The sequence below is a fragment of the Ochotona curzoniae genome, unplaced genomic scaffold (assembly GCF_017591425.1).
Source record: "Ochotona curzoniae isolate NIBS_2020 unplaced genomic scaffold, NIBS_Ocur_1.0 scaffold_4505, whole genome shotgun sequence".
Taxonomy (NCBI): domain Eukaryota; kingdom Metazoa; phylum Chordata; class Mammalia; order Lagomorpha; family Ochotonidae; genus Ochotona; species Ochotona curzoniae.
Window position 1 is genome coordinate 50,909,089 of NW_024467118.1, and position 20,712 is coordinate 50,929,800.

At 36.1% G+C, this 20,712-nt stretch overlaps 1 pseudogene; it reads left to right on the top strand.

The window, feature by feature from the left end:
- Positions 1-2,082: 2,082 nt before the first annotated feature.
- Positions 2,083-20,712, top strand: part of LOC121146403 — an 86,705-nt pseudogene continuing 68,075 nt past the window's right edge.

The window sequence follows — 20,712 nt, forward strand, 5'->3', positions numbered from 1 at the left end:
AAAGCAGATGACTTGTAATCAGAAATGCTATTTTATTGTTATTATTGATCTACATTAATAGGAAAACCAACTCAAATTGACTTAAATAGTTCAGGAATTTATTACCCCACAGACAGTAAGTTCAGGGATAGTGCAACATCTGGCCTTGTATTTACAGAGCATCACTACTTTGTAATTCTCTTGGCTCTTTCGTGCTTAGTATATGGGTCTCATCTTGATGATACAAAGATGTCTGAACAACTCCAGGAATCACTCCACATATAACAAAAGACTAAAAGAACTAGCTCTTTCAGAATCTTCTTATGATTAAAAAAAAATCCTAGAAGCCTCTGGTCCTGCTTCTTTAAAGCTTTCCCTCAAATTTCATTGGCTAGGAGTGATTTAACAATCTACACATCCATTTACATGCCTATAAAAGATAAGGATGACAGGAATCAAATTTTAGTCTTTGGTTTCAGCTGAAAAGTATGTAGCCAAGCATTTGTAATATGAGGCTACTGAATTCTGAGTAAGAAAATAGTCTGGTTATTTTGGAAGAAAAAAACAACATAGAAAAAGCAAATTAGGGGCCATGTTATTTTTGTTTTAAATTTAACCTTTTTCCTAAAGTAATTTGTAGTCTAATAAACAAAAACTAACAGCCTGTTGAGTGGGATGTCTCCTTTTTTCAGAAAGATGGTGAGACCTGAAAGCATCTCTTCATTTGCAATTTCAGAAGGATGCTTGGCACAGTGTTCATGAATAAATCATGAGGAAGAACAGGGACTTTGACTTTCCTTTATTGCATTAATTATTACTCTGAAAAGATACTTCTGCCCAAGTTTTGAGTCCATAAAAATCTCCTTCATAAAGGAAGAAGGCTTTGGACATGACTCCTGGACTGTTACAGTAGTAGTATTTTTTTTTCTTTGAAATGTGCAAGAATAGAAATGAGAAGGAACAAAAGGCTGAGAGCTAAATTACTCTTTGATAACCTCTGCCCTAAAGTTACAGACCATGACCAGGAGCAAACACCTGAAACATTTTCTTAAATGCCTAGAGGGAGGCTACAGATTATGTGCCCACACACCAGACAGGGCACAAGAGGACAAACTAAAGAACACATAAACAAACCATTTGCAATTCATATGACGATATTCGGTAAATACTTTCCAGTTTAAAAAAAAAAAGCTTAGACTATGTTTCCTCATGGACAGAAACCACATGATCCAACAGGAATTATATTTTTTTCAAGCATGCAAGATTTGCTTGGATAGCAACAGACGCCTTCTTCTCACTTTCAAGCACAAAATAAATGTGTGATAGAATGTTTAGCTTAGGCAAGAAAATCTGGGCATAGCTAGGTGGCAATCCTATTTCTGTAACATTTATCAGACTTTGGGCAATGTCGGGACACCAAAGAAATGATATCCAATCAGTTAAGAAGAGATTAGTATGTTAGTTGAACAATAATTCAAATTTAAGCCAGATACATAAAATCCCAAATAAGGTCATATATCCCATTGTGGTTCATCATTCCAATGTGCATGAGGAAAAGCAACCTGAATTTCTGGAACACGTTCTTAGACATGAATTTATTTCGGTTGTCAAATATGACATGAATCAGGATTTTCGTGCCTTATGATGTTTTCTATATAAACACAGTATTACTTATCATTCTGTAGAAACTGTGAAACTAGCAAGATGATTTGCATATTCACCATAACTGTCTCATGAAGGCTTGACACTCCTCGAAAGGGGCAAACAAATGGGGCTGGCCTCCTGGCACTTGGATATTTCATGCAGGCTAATGACCTCTGCCAAACATAAAATTCAAGTGTCCTCCTCCATAAGAGTGGTCACTTAACCTCAAGAGTCCCCACTTCGGTAACAGAGCATTACTTGACATTTCTGAATGGCTAATCTAGGCATCAAAACTTAGAAGCAAATGGCCAGAATATCACTTCTCAAGGCTTTCCAATGAATCTCACTTCAATCCTCTAAAATCCATTAAGTGTGATTTAGATGCCAGGTTATATTCAGTGTAGAATATTAAAAGCAAGCATGGCCTGAGACCTACAAGACAAAGCGTAACTAACACACATGGAAGCAACTTGCCTGAGAGTGCAGGACGGCATAAGCTTTGCCGTCGATGATGACAAAACCTTGTACTTGGCCCAGGTTAAACTGCGTGCTAAGCACCACCCACAACAAGCAGTTACTCATGCCACTTGTAAGACAAGGTTTGAACATGAATGGCACAGGTAAGTTCTTCAAAAGCGGCTCATGTTTCAAACAAAACTCCCTGTATACAGTATGTGGCCCTTGATTTAAAAGTATTTAAACGTATTTGATAAACAGTCATTCACTTGGCATTATTTTTGATGCATAGTTTTGTTTATTTACATTTTGCTAAGAAATAATTTACATGTTTACTTTATCACAGACATGGTAAAACTGCTCAAAATAATGTGTTGACAGACTCTTATAAAACAATACTTTGGGAATATAATATAAGATAATATCACAATTCAAGCAGCTACGAGAAAATTCTGACCAGAATAGATCAGAATTAAATTCTCAAGATACCAACTGGTAAGGGCAAAGCCTGGTGCTTATTAAGTGAAGTAAGATGAAACTGGATTTATTTTACTAATAGATGGTTCTAAATGGTCTTACAACAATTTGAAACTGAGAAGTCTATCCACAGGGATAGGATAGATAGGACACACATCAATGCTGGGACAGTCCAAGTCCAGTATGCCAATCAAGTAGGGATAAGACAGTGAAGAATTAGTAGATATGAAAGATGCAGGACAGCTCCTTTCTGAGATTTTTTTTTTTTTGGCTAGTATTAAGTATCAATGCTCTAAAATTTCTAATTCACTAAGGGAAAGCCACCTATAAATAAAATAAATGTTGGAAAAATTAGATTAAGAGCAGGCTTTAAATATTATTTAAAAACTAGAATGGAACAACATAATTTACAAAAACATGAATTAGGAAAATAGTTAGGTCTCTGTTATATTAAGGTTAGAGCAGGATTCTATGGAGAATTCCATTAAAACTCGGGTAAACAGCTGCTGAGTCTCCTACAACCTCTCCTGCAAAAAAGGCAGGATAATCCTAGGCTTCCATCTCCAGATGCTCCAATGAAGATGGGATGTTGATGTTTTCTTCTCCCAGTACAGATAAACTTGACATGAGAAGCCCTATTAGAATGTAATATGTGTATTGTGCCTCCAAACTTGTATTTTTTCTTTGTTTATTCTGCGTGTCTTGTTGCAGAGACAGACACAGGCTACATTCCCCAGACTCTAAGAAGACTGGTCAGGTTGATTAAATGTAAGAAATTACTTCTGTCACATTTAAACTTCAGTCAAACTACTGTGCCTACCCATTGAAATGTTATAAGGAGGTTATTTAGATGAGGCGTCTAGGAGGCACTGATCTTGAAGAACAATAAAAACCAAAAAGAAGGTCTGGGTATAAACATTCTTCCATCCTGTTTTATATAATATTCAGGGTTAAATACTAGTATATACAGCAATTTTGGATCAATCAGCTTCACATCCTATGAACAGTAACATATTTCTAATTCAAATCAAAGACTGATTCTAGAATTTTACATTCAAACTTAATATGGAAAAAATCTGAGTAGTCATGACAAAGGACTTTGGACCAAAAGTTTAAAAGTTATTTATTACCACTAAAAATATTTCTAGATACTATTGACTTTTTAAAAAGATTTATTTAGAGGGAATCCCAGTGCCAAAAAAATCTGTGTCAATAATGCAATGTAATAATAAAAAAAAACGAAAAAAAAAGATTTATTTATTTATTTTTATTGAAAATTCAGATATACAGAGAGGAGTAGAGACAGAGAGGAAGATCTCCCATCTAGTGATTCACTCCCTTTGCAGCTGCAATGGCTGGAGCTGAGCTGATCCAAAGCCAGGAGCCAGGAACTCCTTCCCGGTCTCCCACGTGCATAGGGTCCCAAAGCTTTGAGCCGTCCTCGACTGCTTTCCCAGGCCACAAGCAGGGAGCTGGATGGGAAGCAGGGCCGCTAGGATTAGAACTGGCACGCATATGGGATCCTGGGCATGCAAGGTGAGGACCTTAACCACTACGCTATCGCGCCGGGCCCACTATTGACTTTTAAAATGTTAGGCTCCATTTGATAATGCAGTCATCCTCTACATTCCCAGTGGGTTAATTCGAGGCCAGTTGATTCTCACGTCTCATGTAAAAGTATGAACTATTCATATGTAATATATACACAGTATTCCACATATTTGAAATCATCTCTGGATTAATTGTAGTAGCTAATACAATCTAAATAATGTACAATATTTACTATCCTGCATTGTTTGAAGTATACGGACAACAAATCCCGGCAGCCCTGCTTCCCATTCAGTTCCTTGCTTGTGGCCTGGGAAAGTAATCAAGGATGGACCAAAGCCTTAGGACCCTGTACCTGTGTGGGAGACCTGAAGGAAGGTCTTGGCTCCTGGCTTTGGACTGGCGTAGCTCCGGCCAATGCAGGCACTTGGGGAATGTATCGTCATCGGAAAGGAGATCTTCCTCTCTGTCTCTTCTCGCTATATGTCTGACTTTCCAACCAAAATAAATAAATCTTAAAAAAAAGAAGTCCTTACAAGTTCAGTACATACACACATTTTGGGGGGCATAGTTTGATCTCTGATGCAGAACCCATGAAGAGAGATGACTGTGTATTCCTTACATTCAAAAAATTTTACCTGAGGCCTGCTATGTGGTATGTGCTATTCTACTATTTGATCTGTTTAGGCAACACATCAGCGTATAAAGCAAATCAAAAACCTTGCTGGCTGGAATTTACTTTCTAGCAAGAGGAAGCAGAAAACAATGACTACAATAAGTCAAGTATATTGTAGGTCATGGACAACGAATTCTTCACATCAAAATGGAGCAGAATCAGGAGACATGAAAATCTGTAACATACACAGGTTGCAATTTTAAATAGAGAGGTAGGTTCTTTCCACCCATGCAAAGCCCGTTTTAATCCCTGCCCCATTGTACATGTTGCAGTCTTCTGGGAGTCAAACAGCAGATGGAAGTGCCTGCATATTCTTTCCTTTTCTCTCTCTCTCTCTTTTTCTCTTCCTCAGTGTCTCTCTACATTTCAAATAATATGAATAACTAAGTAGTAATTTAAAACAAGTAAGGTTGAAAAACAATATGGTATGGATAGGAAGAAACAAAGTAAGAAACATATCTGAATCATCCATTAAAATTTCCCTAAGTTTTAAATTGTATCATAGCTACCAAAACAACAAACATATTGAGTCTTTTACTTTAGAGTTAAAATAGTTTTGTTACATGGTATTAAAGTGTTTCTATATTTAAGTAGATGGTAAAAATTAAGAATTCAGACAAATATCCTGGGGATGGGAACCATATTCTTCTTTGGAGAAGTATAAAGAATACATACACATGTGGGGTATTTTAAATTCTATTTTCTACAAAACCACCCAAGCAGAATATATTTCAACACATAAATGGGTGGGTAAATTTTAGATTTATTAAATTTTTATTTTGTGAAGGAAAAAATCCATGACACAAAAGATGAATGAGGTGTGAACACACTTAATGTAGGAGTAGGAGAGATCTGCACCGCATGAAGCTGGAACCATTAGACTACAAATGATGCGGGAGGGCTTATTTTATTCCAGCAGAGAAATCATTAGTTTGAATGAGGCCTTTCTATACTCAAAGCCTCAGCGGAGATGATTAAAATAGAACAAAGATTCCAGCATATGTAGAAAGATGATATTCCATTTCATTTCAAGCAGACCTGTCATCTGAAGTACACACTTGAATGATGTACAAAATGTGTCAATGATTGCTTACATATTCAAAGTCAAATCATCATTCCAGAAGATTACAAATGTCCTTAAATAGACTGTTCAGCAGTTGTAGCTAACACAAGCCACAGAACTATCTGTTAACTTTGAGTCTACCTTCAGTAAATGCCAATAAGGCACTTAGAAAAAGCTATTCGATTTCGCACACTTCATATTATTTCCTTTAAATGTAGTTATTTCTTTGGAGGCCTAACCACATTCCAGATTTTAAATGGTTTTGTTCAGCTATTTTAGTTGTTGGTACATTTATTCCTTCATAATTCAAAAATAATCGAAAGGATTATTTTTCTTAGAGCTTTCCAAAAGAAACACCTTATCACTTAGATGAACTGTAGAATAGCTGAATACTGAAGCCAAAATGGTTATGAATGTCCAAAGCACTGAAAACATGGGGTTATAAGGACAGCTTGGAACCACAGTTTCTAAAACCATGTTTGCCACTTTATACACCACATTTTTTCACTCCATTGTTATGGCTATGCTTACTTTTTTTTACAACTTGAGTCTACCTATACATAAATTAAAAAACGGAAGTACATTTGAATTTTTTCAAGTAAAATGTATTGAAACCTAAAGGAAAGTGAAAACATAGTATAAGTAAAGGGTGGAATGCAAACCATCAGTCTTTTCCCTAGACACAGTCTGCAACCCCTTCACGAAATAAGTTACTTGTATTTCACATATACAAGTACATATCGTATAGTCAAAACTAGTGTTGGAGACCATTTTCATTTATCCTGAAGGCTACTATCTTTGATGCATGATGCTTAGCAAACATAAAATGCCAAGTTTCAGCTATTTCACTTGCAATTAATGATTTATTCCACTATCAAAATCATGATGCCTGACATAAGGAGCCCAACACAGTAAGTCTCATTAAGTTCCTCTCTAGGCAGATTCAATCCCCTTATTCTCAATACATGCCCATTTAATAAATCTGAAGTCTTTCTCATTTAACAGTATCTACAGTATTTCTGCTCTGAGGCAAAGTTACTTAGGTAGCAGTAAGTTCAGCTTTGCCCATTACAAACACATCATCATTTTTACTTTGCTTTGAAGACTTAAGTTCTGTCAGGCCCAATGAAGTACATTTCTGTGTAGATATGTTTGCCACGTTCTTCCTCAAGGATATATTTCAACTGAATGCTGTGAAATGAATCATAACCTGGTAAAAGCTGACCTAGTACTTGGGTTGGTCCAGTGGAAATGGAATTTACATGGAGAAAGGGGAAAGAAAAAAGATTAGCTTTTGCTTAAAGGTCACTCAATTACCTTATCATGCTATTTGAAATCGGAAATTGATTTCTTAGAAGCTTTACTTCAAGAGTACCTATAATAGTCAAATATCTCTGAGATTGTTAAGGACATAAAGACAGAAGAAATTTATGCCAAAGGGTTCCTACACTAGGTGGTTGATCTAGGGAGTAGGTATCTGTGACAACACCTTCTATGTATATGTAAGTTCAGGAGAAAGTGAAGCTGAAAAGAACTGGGCAAAAAGGATAAAGACAAACGTCATTCCCTTCAGTGTTTTTCCCTGAGTCCACTAAGAGCAAACCTTGGTCCAATTCTAGTGACTACTAAGCAACAATTAACACAACTCCCGTGAGCAATGAGGTGACAGGTTTTCTACTGCTAAGAAACTCACAAATTATCATTTCCTGAACCAAAACATTGTCAACGTTAGTGACTTATTCACCCATATAGTCAGATGAATATTTCTGAAACTATAGGAAGAACATTAAAAGAGATAGAAATGAGTAAGATATGGTCTTCTTTTTCCTCAAGGAACTCAAAATCCCCCAGGAACACTTTTTCCTTTTTTTTTTTTTTTTTTTTTTGAGAAACAGGTAATAAGAAGTGAAACGCTCAAAGGGTGACAAAATGTTCTGGTAATGTGTGATATGGAGAGGGAATTTTTCCACAAGGAACATCAGTAAGAAGCTGGATTGGGAACAGAGCAGCCAGGAAAGGAACCAGTGCACAATATTGGATTCTGGCGTCCTGCATACCATAATGCTAGTCCCAGTAAGGTATTACTAAATGAAATAGCTGAATTTGGCACCAAACATTAGTTTAGGGAAGTACTTTGCCAAAGTACTTCGCTTTAGTGAGAGAAGCGTGATCTCCATGCTACACAACAAAAATCCTCTCACTTTTCCAGTGCTGGGGACAGTGCCAGGAAATTCTGGTACTAAGAAAATATGATTCAAGGTACTAATTCTCTTCCTGTTTACTACAACACTTGCATATATTACCTAAGAAGTGTAACCTTTTAAACAGCAGTACTCCACACCAAAACTACAGCACCATAACATTTACACAGCATAATATTTACCATGATTACATGAGAGATATCCTTTTGAGTCACACAAGAATTTATTTTGTAATGAATATGCCATGAAATATCACTGCATATGGAATGTTATTTCTTCTGTCTCGTGTAAATGTGTGCCAATTGGCAGGCCAAGAAAAGAAATCCCCTTACTATATGCTAAAATGGTACAATTATAAAGAGTTTAAACTATATGTTGTATCAGAGTATATGTAAATATCAATTTGTTTATTCTGAGTTTTCAGATGGATAAACAGTCCCTTTATTTTGAGCATTAGTAAAGTCTTTTCTAGCTACCCTAAGGTTAGACAGAGTTGCTCAACCGTGTTCATGTGCCTAAAATGCCTGTAGAATTTAGAGAAATCAGTTAAACATCTTAAAACAATTACAAACATATAGATAATTGCAATGAAGCAAGAATATTTTTGTGGTCCATAGTGGCTTTTATACTTCTTTTTAGACTGAAATTATTGACATAATGGGTAATTATTTCAAGATTTAGCAAAGGCCATAATTATAGATTAGATAAAACCTGAAATAGGTTTGTTGTTCGAATATACTACTGACTTGGGGGTAGAATGAGATACAGTGATGTTTATTTACTGACGTTTTGGACACATCACTGAACTATTCTGGGGATCTGTACCCTCACTGGCAGAAGAACAGTGTATTAAACATGTATAGAATTCAAAATGTTTTTCTGAGATTTAGAAATACCATATGGGGCCAGTGATGTGGTATATTGGTAACACCTTCGCCTGAATCAACCACATTGCGTGTGGAACCTGTTATAGTCAGCTGCTCTGCTTCTGACCCACTCCCTTACTGATGGCTTGAGAAGAGCAGCGGAAGATGATCCAAGCACTTGGACACTTGCACCCAAGATCTGGGAGAGGTTCCTGGCTCCTGGCTTTGAGTTGACACAGTTCTGGCCATTGCACCTAGTTGGGCAGTGAAACAGTTGTTGGAAGATCTCTGGCACTATTTCTCTCTGTAACTCAGGCTTTCAAATAAATAAAATAAATCTTGAAAGAAGAAATACTACATGTCACTTAAGAAAATTGACAAATCGTATTATGTGCCTTTTTCCATTCACAAAGACTGCTTAATGAGCCCTAGTGACTCATTGTACTCAAATATTCAAGAGTTGTATTTGTTTTTTATCATCATTAGTGGAAACAGATTGACTTTCATTTTTGCCATAATATACACATTAAAAAATATCTTATTATGTCACCTGCTTCAATAATCAAATAATGCTAATAAATTGAATTGTTTAGAAATCAAAATAAACCAGCACTTAAGATTTATTCAATATTTCACATTAGCATGCCTTCAGTTACTTCACTTCATTACAGCTTACTTACTTTTAGTGAAAATTTCTGGGGAAAAGCATAATTAAATACAAATTTAATGTAAAAACCAACACAAGAACATGCAAATAGTATATTATTTTGCTAAACAGGTAAATATGATGCCTCATAAATTGATATATCTAGTGGATTTGGTTCCTTTATCATTTATATTTATATTTAGAATTTTTAATGTTGTATTAGTGTTATAATTTAGCACCTGTCACTTGTAAAACCTTTGCACTGGGATTAGTATACTAATCCATTATGCTTTGTAGAACTGTTTTCTGTTTTCTGTTTCAGAAAATGTTATAATGTGCTTAAAAATAATTCCAAGAAGAGAATAAATTGGCTTTAGTTTTTCTATACTTCCATTTTGTTAATCAACTTATAAATGTTCTCTTCATATATTTCTGCTTTCCTCTTTATCTCCTACTGATTAACTCTATTTTAGCTATATAGCTGCATGCGTTACTTGCTAAGCAAATGTGAAATTAAAGAGTACCATGACAGCATTTCAATATAGCAACTATTTTGCTAAGGGCATCTCACAGTGAGATACAAAACAATGCATAAGAAGAGACATCACTTAAACATAACAGAGCTATTAGTAAGTCACAAGAAATCAAATGTGCATGAAAAATCTGGATGTAATATATTCTGAAACTTCAGGTACAAGTTTTCTTTTAACAAGGATTTATTAACTGTGCAATTGCCCTATTACATAAATATACATTTCAGTATATTCTCACTAATGGAAAAAAAGATTCTTCAGCAGAGAAAATTCCAAGTCAGGACCGCAGTACCTCTCCCCACTCATACCTCAACATGGTCTTAGGTATACAAGAGGTTTGGTGGAGGAAAGGATACAAATGAAAGCAAGAGGACCACTATGCAAACTCCTATTCACAAAAGGGAGAGAAAACAGAAGATTGCCCCTGTACTGCTGCAACAGTATGGATATATGCATCTTTCTCCAAAGAAGTGGCTCATAAAGGTGCTTGCTTTTAGAGTCTTTTTAATTTATTTGAAAGGCAATTGCAAAGAGAAATATGGAGAAAGAGAATGATCTTCCATCTGCTAGTTCACTCCCCAAAAGCTACAATGGCTGGAGTTAGGCTGATCAAAAGCCAGGAGCAAAGAACTTAACTCTGTCTGCCGCATGGTGGAGGGACTGAGCACTTGAGCCATCTTCCACTGCTTTCCCAGGTGCATTAGCAGGGAGCTGAAGTGGAAGTTGAGTAGCCAGGACTTGAGCCAGCACCCATGTGGGATACCAGTGTCACAAATGGCAACTTTATCCACCATCCCACAGCACTGGTCCCAATAGAGTCTTATAAATGAAGAAGTCCATGAACAGGAGCTGCATATTGCTTTTCTTATTCATCTTAGTCTTGTTATTGGAAGTACAACACCACATCTAAAAAGCCTCTGTAAAAAGCTGGGTGTGGTTCATTAATGTACGCCAATGTAGACCTTGGGAGGCAATGATGATGGTTTACTGGATCAGGTCTCTGCTAGTAACTTAGGATAACTGAAGAGAGTTGCTGGCTCTTGATTCTGAATCTGGCTTGATCCATTGCTGGCCATTGCAGGCATTTGGGAAATGAGGCTTCTTTATTTCTTTCCTGTTTTCTTTCCTTCTTGCTTATTTTCTTCTCTCTCTCTCTCTCTCTCTCTCCCTCCTTCTCTCATTTTTTCTCTCTCTCCAACATTTTTTTTCTCTCTCTCCAATGTTTTTGAATAATATAGAAAGTATTTTAAGAACAAAGTCTCAACAGGATATAGAATGTCATCAAAATAGGAGCTTTAACTACACGTACTTGTTAAAACAGCAATCAAGACACCATATGTGATAATTACAAATAAATTCCAGGTAACCTATGCCAAAGACATAATTTTTATACACCCAGTTTTCTCCAAAATAATTGAATTAGCATAGCATTCTGGCTTACAAAAGATCAAATAAGAATAAAAGAAGATGTATGTCCTTTTTAAGCTTCTGTAATGGGTACTTGATCCACTTGTAATAAATATAAATGAGTATTTTCAGAAACCATGTTTTTCCAATCAAAAACTTAATTTCTAATCAAAGAAACACAAGGACCAAAGCAGTTGAAACTATCAGAAATACTGGTAAGATTTATAGCTTTTGAAATTCACTTAGCGAATGAACTCCCTCGGTTGGCTACACATTGTCTTTGTTGACACAGGTATTAAAATCCAGTGTCACTGTAACTTTGACTCCTAACTTCATGGTGATAATAACAATGGCCACTGGCAGGATAACTGTGACCTGGACTGACCGCTGCTGTGATCAGAGTTCTTGTTCTCCAATGAGGGTACACTGATTGATTCCATGTGTGTCGGCTGAATGAACCAATTTTGAACTGCTAAGCAGGAAATGGTCTGCTCATTCAAAGAATAGCTAGGCCTCTTGGGGATGGGGTGATGGCAGAGAGTAGCTAATTGACAGGGCACTGTTGGAATTGATATGGAAAAGGGAAATCTCTGTGACTGTTATACACTTGAGCTCATTCTGACCCCCAAAGTGTGCAGAGGAAGTCACTAGGGGTCCGAAGGGTCCCACTTATCTTCATAAATGCTGTCCAACATGTTGTCTGAAAGCTACCTCCAAATGATGTGAAGCACACGAAGCCTTCTCTATAACTTACACAAGTAAAATTGTAAAAGATATGCTAAAGATAGGAAAACAGCTCAAAGATTTCTATGTACTATCCTTGGAAAATTAAAGAAACATAATGGCATAGTACAAAATTCAAGGATATGACTGACAAAATAATACTGAATGCATGAATATGTGAGTGTTGGCAGATGTGCCAATAGAGAATTTTTGTCAAGTCCACTAAAAAAAATGTACAGTCAGGAAAATTCCAATCATAATATAATGTCAAAATGATGACTAGTGTCTACAAAGGGATGTTATTCCATATGCAGTCCTAAAATTTAAAATATATGGACAGGGTTCTATCATTGTGTCTAAAACAATTTGTTGGACTGAACAAGTCCCATCTTGATGGAATAACCTTTGGGTTCCTTTGTTTACCATTGGATGGGGACATCAGGACCTAGAGAAAGTATAACAGCACCCAAAATGATTCCCTAGAGCTGTTGAATCATTCTGGCTTTTCATTTTTGTGAATGATCAAAGATTAGGACTGCTTGCTCAATGGAGATGAACAATCCAATCTCACTGCAGGACTAACTTAAAACTGATATCCACAGTAAATCCTTGCTCTTATGAGGTACTGAATCACATAAGTCTGATGCATCAAATCTAGAACAAGATGTTGGATCTTGACAGCCAAATATAAGTATAATGAACTGAGACAATGCTTAATCTGTAAGAATTGTTAATCACAAAACATAACAGATAATTAAAGTGATTCATATTTGATATTATTTAAAAAAGTAACATGAACTAAATGAGCAGAAAAAGAAATGTTTAATGAACATAATGTTTCATTTATTTTGTTCCTGTTACAAAATATCTTCCAAGTAGTGACATAACATAGCCGTGATTTCATGCTTTATCTTCTGCACAATGGCCACTGCTCAGTCCTTCTGTTGGTTCAACATGTATTCACTCAGGCAGCTGTAGGCTTCTGATGACTTCAGGCAAGTGTGGGATCCAGGGTGACTCTACTCCAGGGCTGGCTATCCATGAACTCTGCTGTTTGGAGCACCTGAACAATTTACCTTTTGACCATATTCTACCATTTTCTACCAGTCACATCAAGTCAAAAATTCTAGAATGGATGTGGCAATATATTTTTGGAGGCATAATTCAATCCTAACTGATTTTTATGATATTCTGCTCCATTTCTTCCCAATTTGCCTTTCACAAGCTATTCAGTATCTCAGTCGAGTACCTAAGGAGGTATGTAATATCAAAGGCAAAGGAAGCAAGAGACAGAGGACAGGAGTTAATGGCTATAATCGAATGCCTAGCTTTGTTGTTTTCCTTTTCTCTTGAAGTTCATAGGTCTGAATTGGCAATCATACAGAAAACAAATAAGCCAATTGTATCAAAGCCTTTAAGGGAAAATTAACTGCTACAAGTGTTTCACAAAGAAAGGCATGTGGGAAAACAAATTATTACTTTTAAAGCTAAAATAAGAAAGTTGCACTGAAATATGTTTATATCTAACATGGATTTCACAGAGCAATGCTTTGTGTAAACCCCAGAGTATCAAATATTGTCCCAGCTAACTTGTTCATGCTTTTATTGCTTTAGTTTTATAGCCAAAGCATATCCCAAACCTAAATCAAAACCAGTTTGCCTTAGGAAAAAAATTAAGTTTACTCTCTTGATATAATGGAATAAAACATTTTCCAAGTCATTGTAAACAAGGTGGAAAACACAAATAGGAATATGATCGGCTTTTGTTTTTGATTTTTTGTTTTGTTTAAATTGTACCAAAAAAAAAAAAAGAAAGAAAGAGAAGCAATTTCCAAAGAAAAAGAAATAGTATGTATAAGGAAAACCTCCTAAACAGTAGCTAAAAGGAAAATTGATGACAGCTGGGGTTCCCAGGCCCCTGAACAACTTCTGCTCTTCTGTCCTTAAACTTCGAAAAAAAGGGAGGTTGAGCCACTGGGAAATGGCTGCCCAAGAACAGCAATGACTTCCTCATAATCCATAAATCAAAATCCTCCCTCAAGAAACACGGGAGTTTGTATGTGTAACTCCCATGGGAAGGATCTGAACTGAACTGTCACAGCTTGCTAGGAGCAGCCTGCAACTCAGACTCCCATCTTCACTCAGCACATCGATCACACACTTTCTTTCAACAGGTGCTGTGTGACCTCTCCTGTATCATGTGGTAACTTGCTTTCTAATGACTCAGATCCTATACATCTTTCAAGATCAGCTCACTTCTACCACCCTTTGCTAACTCTGTACAAGTATTTTAGGCTCCCTAGACCTCTCTCCACTTTCCTAAAGAATTTTAAGTGGGTACTGTTCATTTGGACTGGTAGTATTTAATAACTATTAGAAGCACAGTGGTAGCTTCTATACTTGGAGGTTTTACATGTACCAATACAGTGTGTTGTCAGATTTTGGCATCCTAGCTCCTGTTCCTTCTCCTTTAGCAGTATCGCTATAAATAGTTTTCCCACTTGCATGGATGGTCTTGAATTGAGGAAAACTTTGAGGAATTGTCTACCAATACAAAGGCAATATTTCGAGGTCTTTCTGATATTTTGCTATAACCCCTCAAGAAACAAGCACTTGACTTTTCATACAAAGCAAGTGATGTAAGAGCTGGTACTGTGGCCATAGGTCACTCATGCCATGCACAATTACATTCTCCTCATACAGTACAGGTTAATTTAAAAAAAATTTTATTAGAAAGACAGATTTGCAGACGGAAAGAGAGACAGAGAGAAAGAGTTTCCATCCGCTGGTTCATTTTCCAAATGGCTGCAATAGCCAGAGCTGAGATGAACTGAAGTCAAGAGTCAGGAGTTTCTTCCAGGTTTCTCCCATGGTTACAGGGTTCCAGGGCTTTAGGCCTATCTCTAAGACCTTCCCAACCAGTAAGCAGGGACCTGCATGGGAAGTGGAGCAACAGGGCATGAAGCAGCTTCCAACTGGGATCCTGGCAGTTACACAGGGATGATTAGCCAATTAAGCTACTGTGCTGGGCCCTCTGGTTATTTAATTTTTAATACTGGTGTGTGGAGTCTGTCTTCCTGATTGTTGATTTCTGGAACTTCATGGTTTCTGTCATTTCTATATGTACTCTGGAAAGCCCTCCATTCATTCTTTGAGTTTCATGAAACCCTTTGGTAAGTTGTTTGTTTTGTTTTGTTTTAATTAAGCTGAATCTTTTTTTTTTTCTGCTATTTGCAGTCATTTGTCTTGATATAGCCAGTATGTCAAATACGAGTAGTATAATCTCAGGTTACACACAGAGCAGAGAGAAGCTACTTTTTAATTTTTCTGTAATTGTGTTTAATAACTATGTATTTTCCAGATAGCATAAATAATTCAATTAATTCAAGGCAATATTAGGGGTTTCAAAGTTTCTTCAATCAATTAAAAAATCTCTTATGCTTCCTTCTAATTAATATCTGAGGGCTACAAAAATAGAGCTGGTTGGAAAAGATACTTATTCCAGGGTAATAATAAAATATCCATGTTGGCATCACAGGATGTTTGATTTCCCTCCAGATTCCTGGCTATAGCTAGGAACGGAATTGTCTCCTCCCAACATTCATATGCTCAAGATCTAACACTTAGTTCCTCAAAATACAATTAAATTTTTCCTCTCGAGGGGTGATATTTTAAGGATGAAATCTTAAGCTTTGGCCCCATGCTAAAGCTGGTGTTCTTTTCAGAAACCCCTATTAGGACATCCGCAGAAGGACGCCAGAGGTATGCACACACAGAAGACAGACCCAGAGCACACAGTTGGAAGCATCACCTACAAGCCCAGGACAGACTCATTGGAAACCAACCTACCAACAGCTTGAACTTGGATGTTCAATTGCGATTAAGTAAATATCTGTTAATCAGGACAAGTCTGCATTGTTTTTCTTAATGATATTCCTAGCAAACTAATCAATTTTATGCTGACCAATTTCTTTATTTGTCTTACATTATTTATGGTTGCTGCAGATCTAAATTTCAACTTTCTTCATATGCTTTTTTTGGTTCTGTTGGGCAATTTCAATTTCCTTTGAAACCTATGCTCTTCAGCACATCTTAGCCTGCTTCCTAGTAAATTTCATTGTCATTTACTTGCGGCTATATATTCTGTCTTAAATTTATAGCACATGGATTAACTGGATAAATCTTAACCTCAAAATAAAATGGCAAATTGACACTTTCCTAAGTTTTAAAACCAATTCACTGTACGAATACCCTAACTTGATGCATGAATCCTGTTCTTAGGCAAAACATATTCTTATGGATCAATAAAATATAATTATTGGTCAATGAGTCGCTATCAACTACAAGTACTAAAGAGAAACACGTCAAATATCTTACCAGTATGAAAAAATACAAGCTGCATTTATAACATGTAAAATCCTCTTAATTTTGGTCATTCTTGAAATTTTTACCATTATTAACTTACAATCAAATTGAGTGTGTTATCATCCTCTGATCTGAGTAGTCAATTAATCTATATTTCCTTACTACATATAGAGCAAAATTAATATAATTCTTCACTTGTCGAGGTTAATGACAATTGATTAACTTTTGTTTTACTTTTCTGCTAGAGAAATGGAAGGTTTTCATGAGGTGGAAAAAGTAAGAACTGATTTAACAGCTGGTAAAGGAACAAAATATTGCTGGACAGCCAACATCTGGTATTATTTAAATCTGGTCCGTATAGGTAGAAGAAAATAAAGATTATGCCAGAGGGATCAACTCTGCACTTGTGGGGAGAAAAAGGAGATGACATGGTATCTTCTCAGTGATTAAAAGCCCTCCATTCATACAGTCTCATTATAAGTAGAACACTTATCTTTATTCAACTTTTGCATTTCATTGTCTTTTACACAATTCTATAGGCAAAAATTTGGATTTCCATTTTTTCTAGGAAATGATCTCAACTAAAGCTATGCTCACCTTTCCAAATCTTTCCTTCCCTCTCTTCTCAAAGCCTGATATTGATTAAAATGCATTAAATGTAAATGGGGACAAAAGGTAAATTGTTCTTTTTCTCAGGAAAGCAAAGAAGAAAAAGCATGTCCATTCAAGGTCACTGTATATGCTTCCCAGGAAATCTGCTTAAATGAAATCCACTGGTGTTGGGAGTACAGATGATAATAATCTGGGAAGCAGGTAATAATCCCCATATAAATCAGCAGTGAACTGAGTGTTGCCCATTTGCCTTTTCAACATTGTGAATTGGGTCAGAATTCAGTGCATTTGCAACAGAACCATATGGCTGCAATGTACAGAAATACAATTTTCATGTGTGCTGAAAATAACCACTTCACCTGAGTCATAGGAGTTTGAGAGAACAGGCCAATGTGCCACATCGTTTGGCCTGCAACTTAGAATGACTCTCTGGTTGATCAGAGTTTAATCTATGCTCATTCATAAGCATTTTCACTCATCAGCCTACATAATGATCCCTTTGTGCAATTATGATGCTGTTCTTGGTTCTATACGAGTATACTAAAAAGCTATGAGTTGTAAACTTTATTAGGTAGTTACAATATTGATACTAAAATTTAAATGAATGCAGTATGGCTGGAAGTTGACTGCCTTTAGAAATGTCTGTTTCTTAGGGAAAGCTAGATTATTGAAGTCAAAATGTCAAACACATGTAATAAAATGGAATTATTACTTTTATAGAGGAAGTACATATCCTATGTCTAGTATCTAATCATTTAGAATCTGTATTTCAGAGTGATAGCTGATTCAAGTGGTTAGTATACAGCAAGTGGCACAGAGCAAAAAGATGCAAAATTTAAGAAACAGAAAATTTCAAAAATAGCAAAGATTAGAATTTGGCTATTACTTTTTATTACTGATATATAGAGTGTATGTGTTCTTCCCTCAGTATCAGTGAGAAATTGGCTCCAGGGACCTCTCACCTGCTCCCCATTATCACCAAATCCATTATATTAAATGGTATACTATCTTAGTGTAACTTACCATGTCCCCCTGTATACATTGAATCATTGCTAGGTCACTTCTACACCTTAATACAACGTAAGTGCTATGAAAGTGGTTGTTAAATTATATAATTTAGGGAATTATGATAAGAAAAATAGTCTGCGATCAGTACAGATGAAGTATTTTACATTTTTAGCTTGATAAATCTATAGATGTGAACCTACAGGTACAGAGAACAGTCTATAACAACAATCTTTAAAAAAATCCATGAAGATGTGCAATAGAACAAATATGCATGAATTTAAAATGCATGGATTTTCTTAATCCAATCCTCTGTGAATAATTTAAAGTTCTCTATCCATTTAGATACTGACCTATTTTTAAGCCTACATGTATGTATATGTATGACTATACATATATAACATATCCATCCTTTAAAAATTCTATGTGTTTAAAGGAAGAAAAATATACACACATATTTATCTACTTAAGGATAAATAACAGCAGTTGCAAATACTACATATTTCCTGGATAACAATGGCCCAGTATTCAAAAGTTGTGTTCTTTTTGTAAAACAGAATTGAATTTAACAAACAGTTGCACATTTCTTCATCACTACCTTCCTCATCATCAGAAATGAAAGAAAGAAAGAAAAAAAAAAAAGAAAAAAACAACCAACCAGAAAACAAAACAAAAAGAGACCACATTTTTGACACCTTTGACTGCTTGGGCATGTGGGAGGATGTGGCTGAGGATTGTTGTTAAAGTTGTCTTGTCTGTCCCACAGAAAGGCAGGTTTGCCTCTTCCTTCCCAAGAAGTACGCTTTCGAAAGCAGACCAGCCTAAACACAGCAGTAGTTCATCCCTCACCTCAAAAAAGAATGGAATGGCTCATATTTTTCTCAAATTCCTCAACCAGATCAGTAACTCCACCTTCCCAGGTGAAAACCTATTAAACGAATTGCCATGAGAAGTGAGTTCAAAGCTTATACATCTTAGTAACTGCAGTTTGTTGATGAACGCTGCAAGTAATTAATATTCACAAAAACAGACACATTCTTGGACCATTGCAGTTTTAGCTTGATCACATGCCTTCCTAAGGAGCAGAGACACAGCTGATGCAGTCTTGGAGCTGGATTAGAGTAATAGATAGATAGATAGATAGATAGATAGATAGATAGATAGATATTTTTTTTTATCTAGACATTCTCATCAGGATGAACAAGGGCTGTGATTTACTTATCTTTGCATCATCACCAGTCCAGAGAACAATAAGAGACACTCAAATAACACTTGCTCAACTAAATCAATAGGAAACATCACTTCTGAAAAAAAATATAATAAGCCATCATTGTGTAACAATGGAAGATGGTAGATTAAAGTGTAAGCCTGGAATATTCTACACATCAAGAAGCTCTTCTGACTGTTACGTTTCTACATTAGAGCAGCTCTTCAACTCTGTATCAATGAATCAGTGGCCTCAACCTGTGGCTGCTTGCTGGGTGCACTAGCTAACTCTGAAAGCACTTCTATGCTCCCATGTGTCAGATAGAATGTGTTATTTGAAGAATACAATTATGGATTATTTCATTTAAAACTTCTTTGAGTAAACGAATGGTGTCCTGAATAGTTTACTTAAGTGAGTTACCAACAAATTTAGTAATGATACAGAAGTTGTGTCTCCAGTGTTTGGGATTTATGAGATAAATTCTAACACCACAGAACATTCAAAATTAGCTAGAAATCTGGAATCTTTGTGGGACAACACAGTTGACCCTTAACAGATAACAGAGTCATCAGATTACCCTAACTCACAATGAGCATTATGTTGAGCCTGCAGAATTGTCCAACAACCTGTTTAACAACATTGCTAGCAAACTGCTTTTATGAATGACAAGTTAAAATCTATATGTTTCACTTCACTTCAAACACCATAGATTTGTAAAAATCTAGGCTTGATAAAGGTTAAGTTAGCTGAGCTCTTAGAAAATGTCTGCAGTAACTTTGGTTTGCACTCTCAGTTTAAGCATTAATTTTTGTTAGAAACAACATGTACAGGCAGAACTAAGACAACCTAAAGTAAATCCATGAGACTCTTCTAAGGTTAAATGGGAATAAGTAGGAAATCTGAATACATATAACCTACCAAAAGAGCTCAAATTTTGCCATCACCAACAGAAAGAGGCAAGGAGGGATTTGGACAGAGTATACTTGTCCATGGCAATTTTAGGAAAAGCAAAATACAGGCAGAAGACCTGTACACAAGATGACTGTGTTGCAGCCAGAAGTAAACAGGATACCCATCAGGATAGAATCACCCACCTAAGGGGTCCCTCAAATTATCCCAGATGATATTGTCATGGTGAATTTTTAGGCAATCAGAAAGGACAAGGTACATTCAACAACTGGAACAGATTTATCACATCATCTACCTCAAAAGGAAACTAAGTCCTTGGGACAGGAAAGAGGCTCTAGTTGGAGTACTCAGTATACTCCAGAGAAGTGAGGGAGGTCAGCGGAAATTTAACAGGG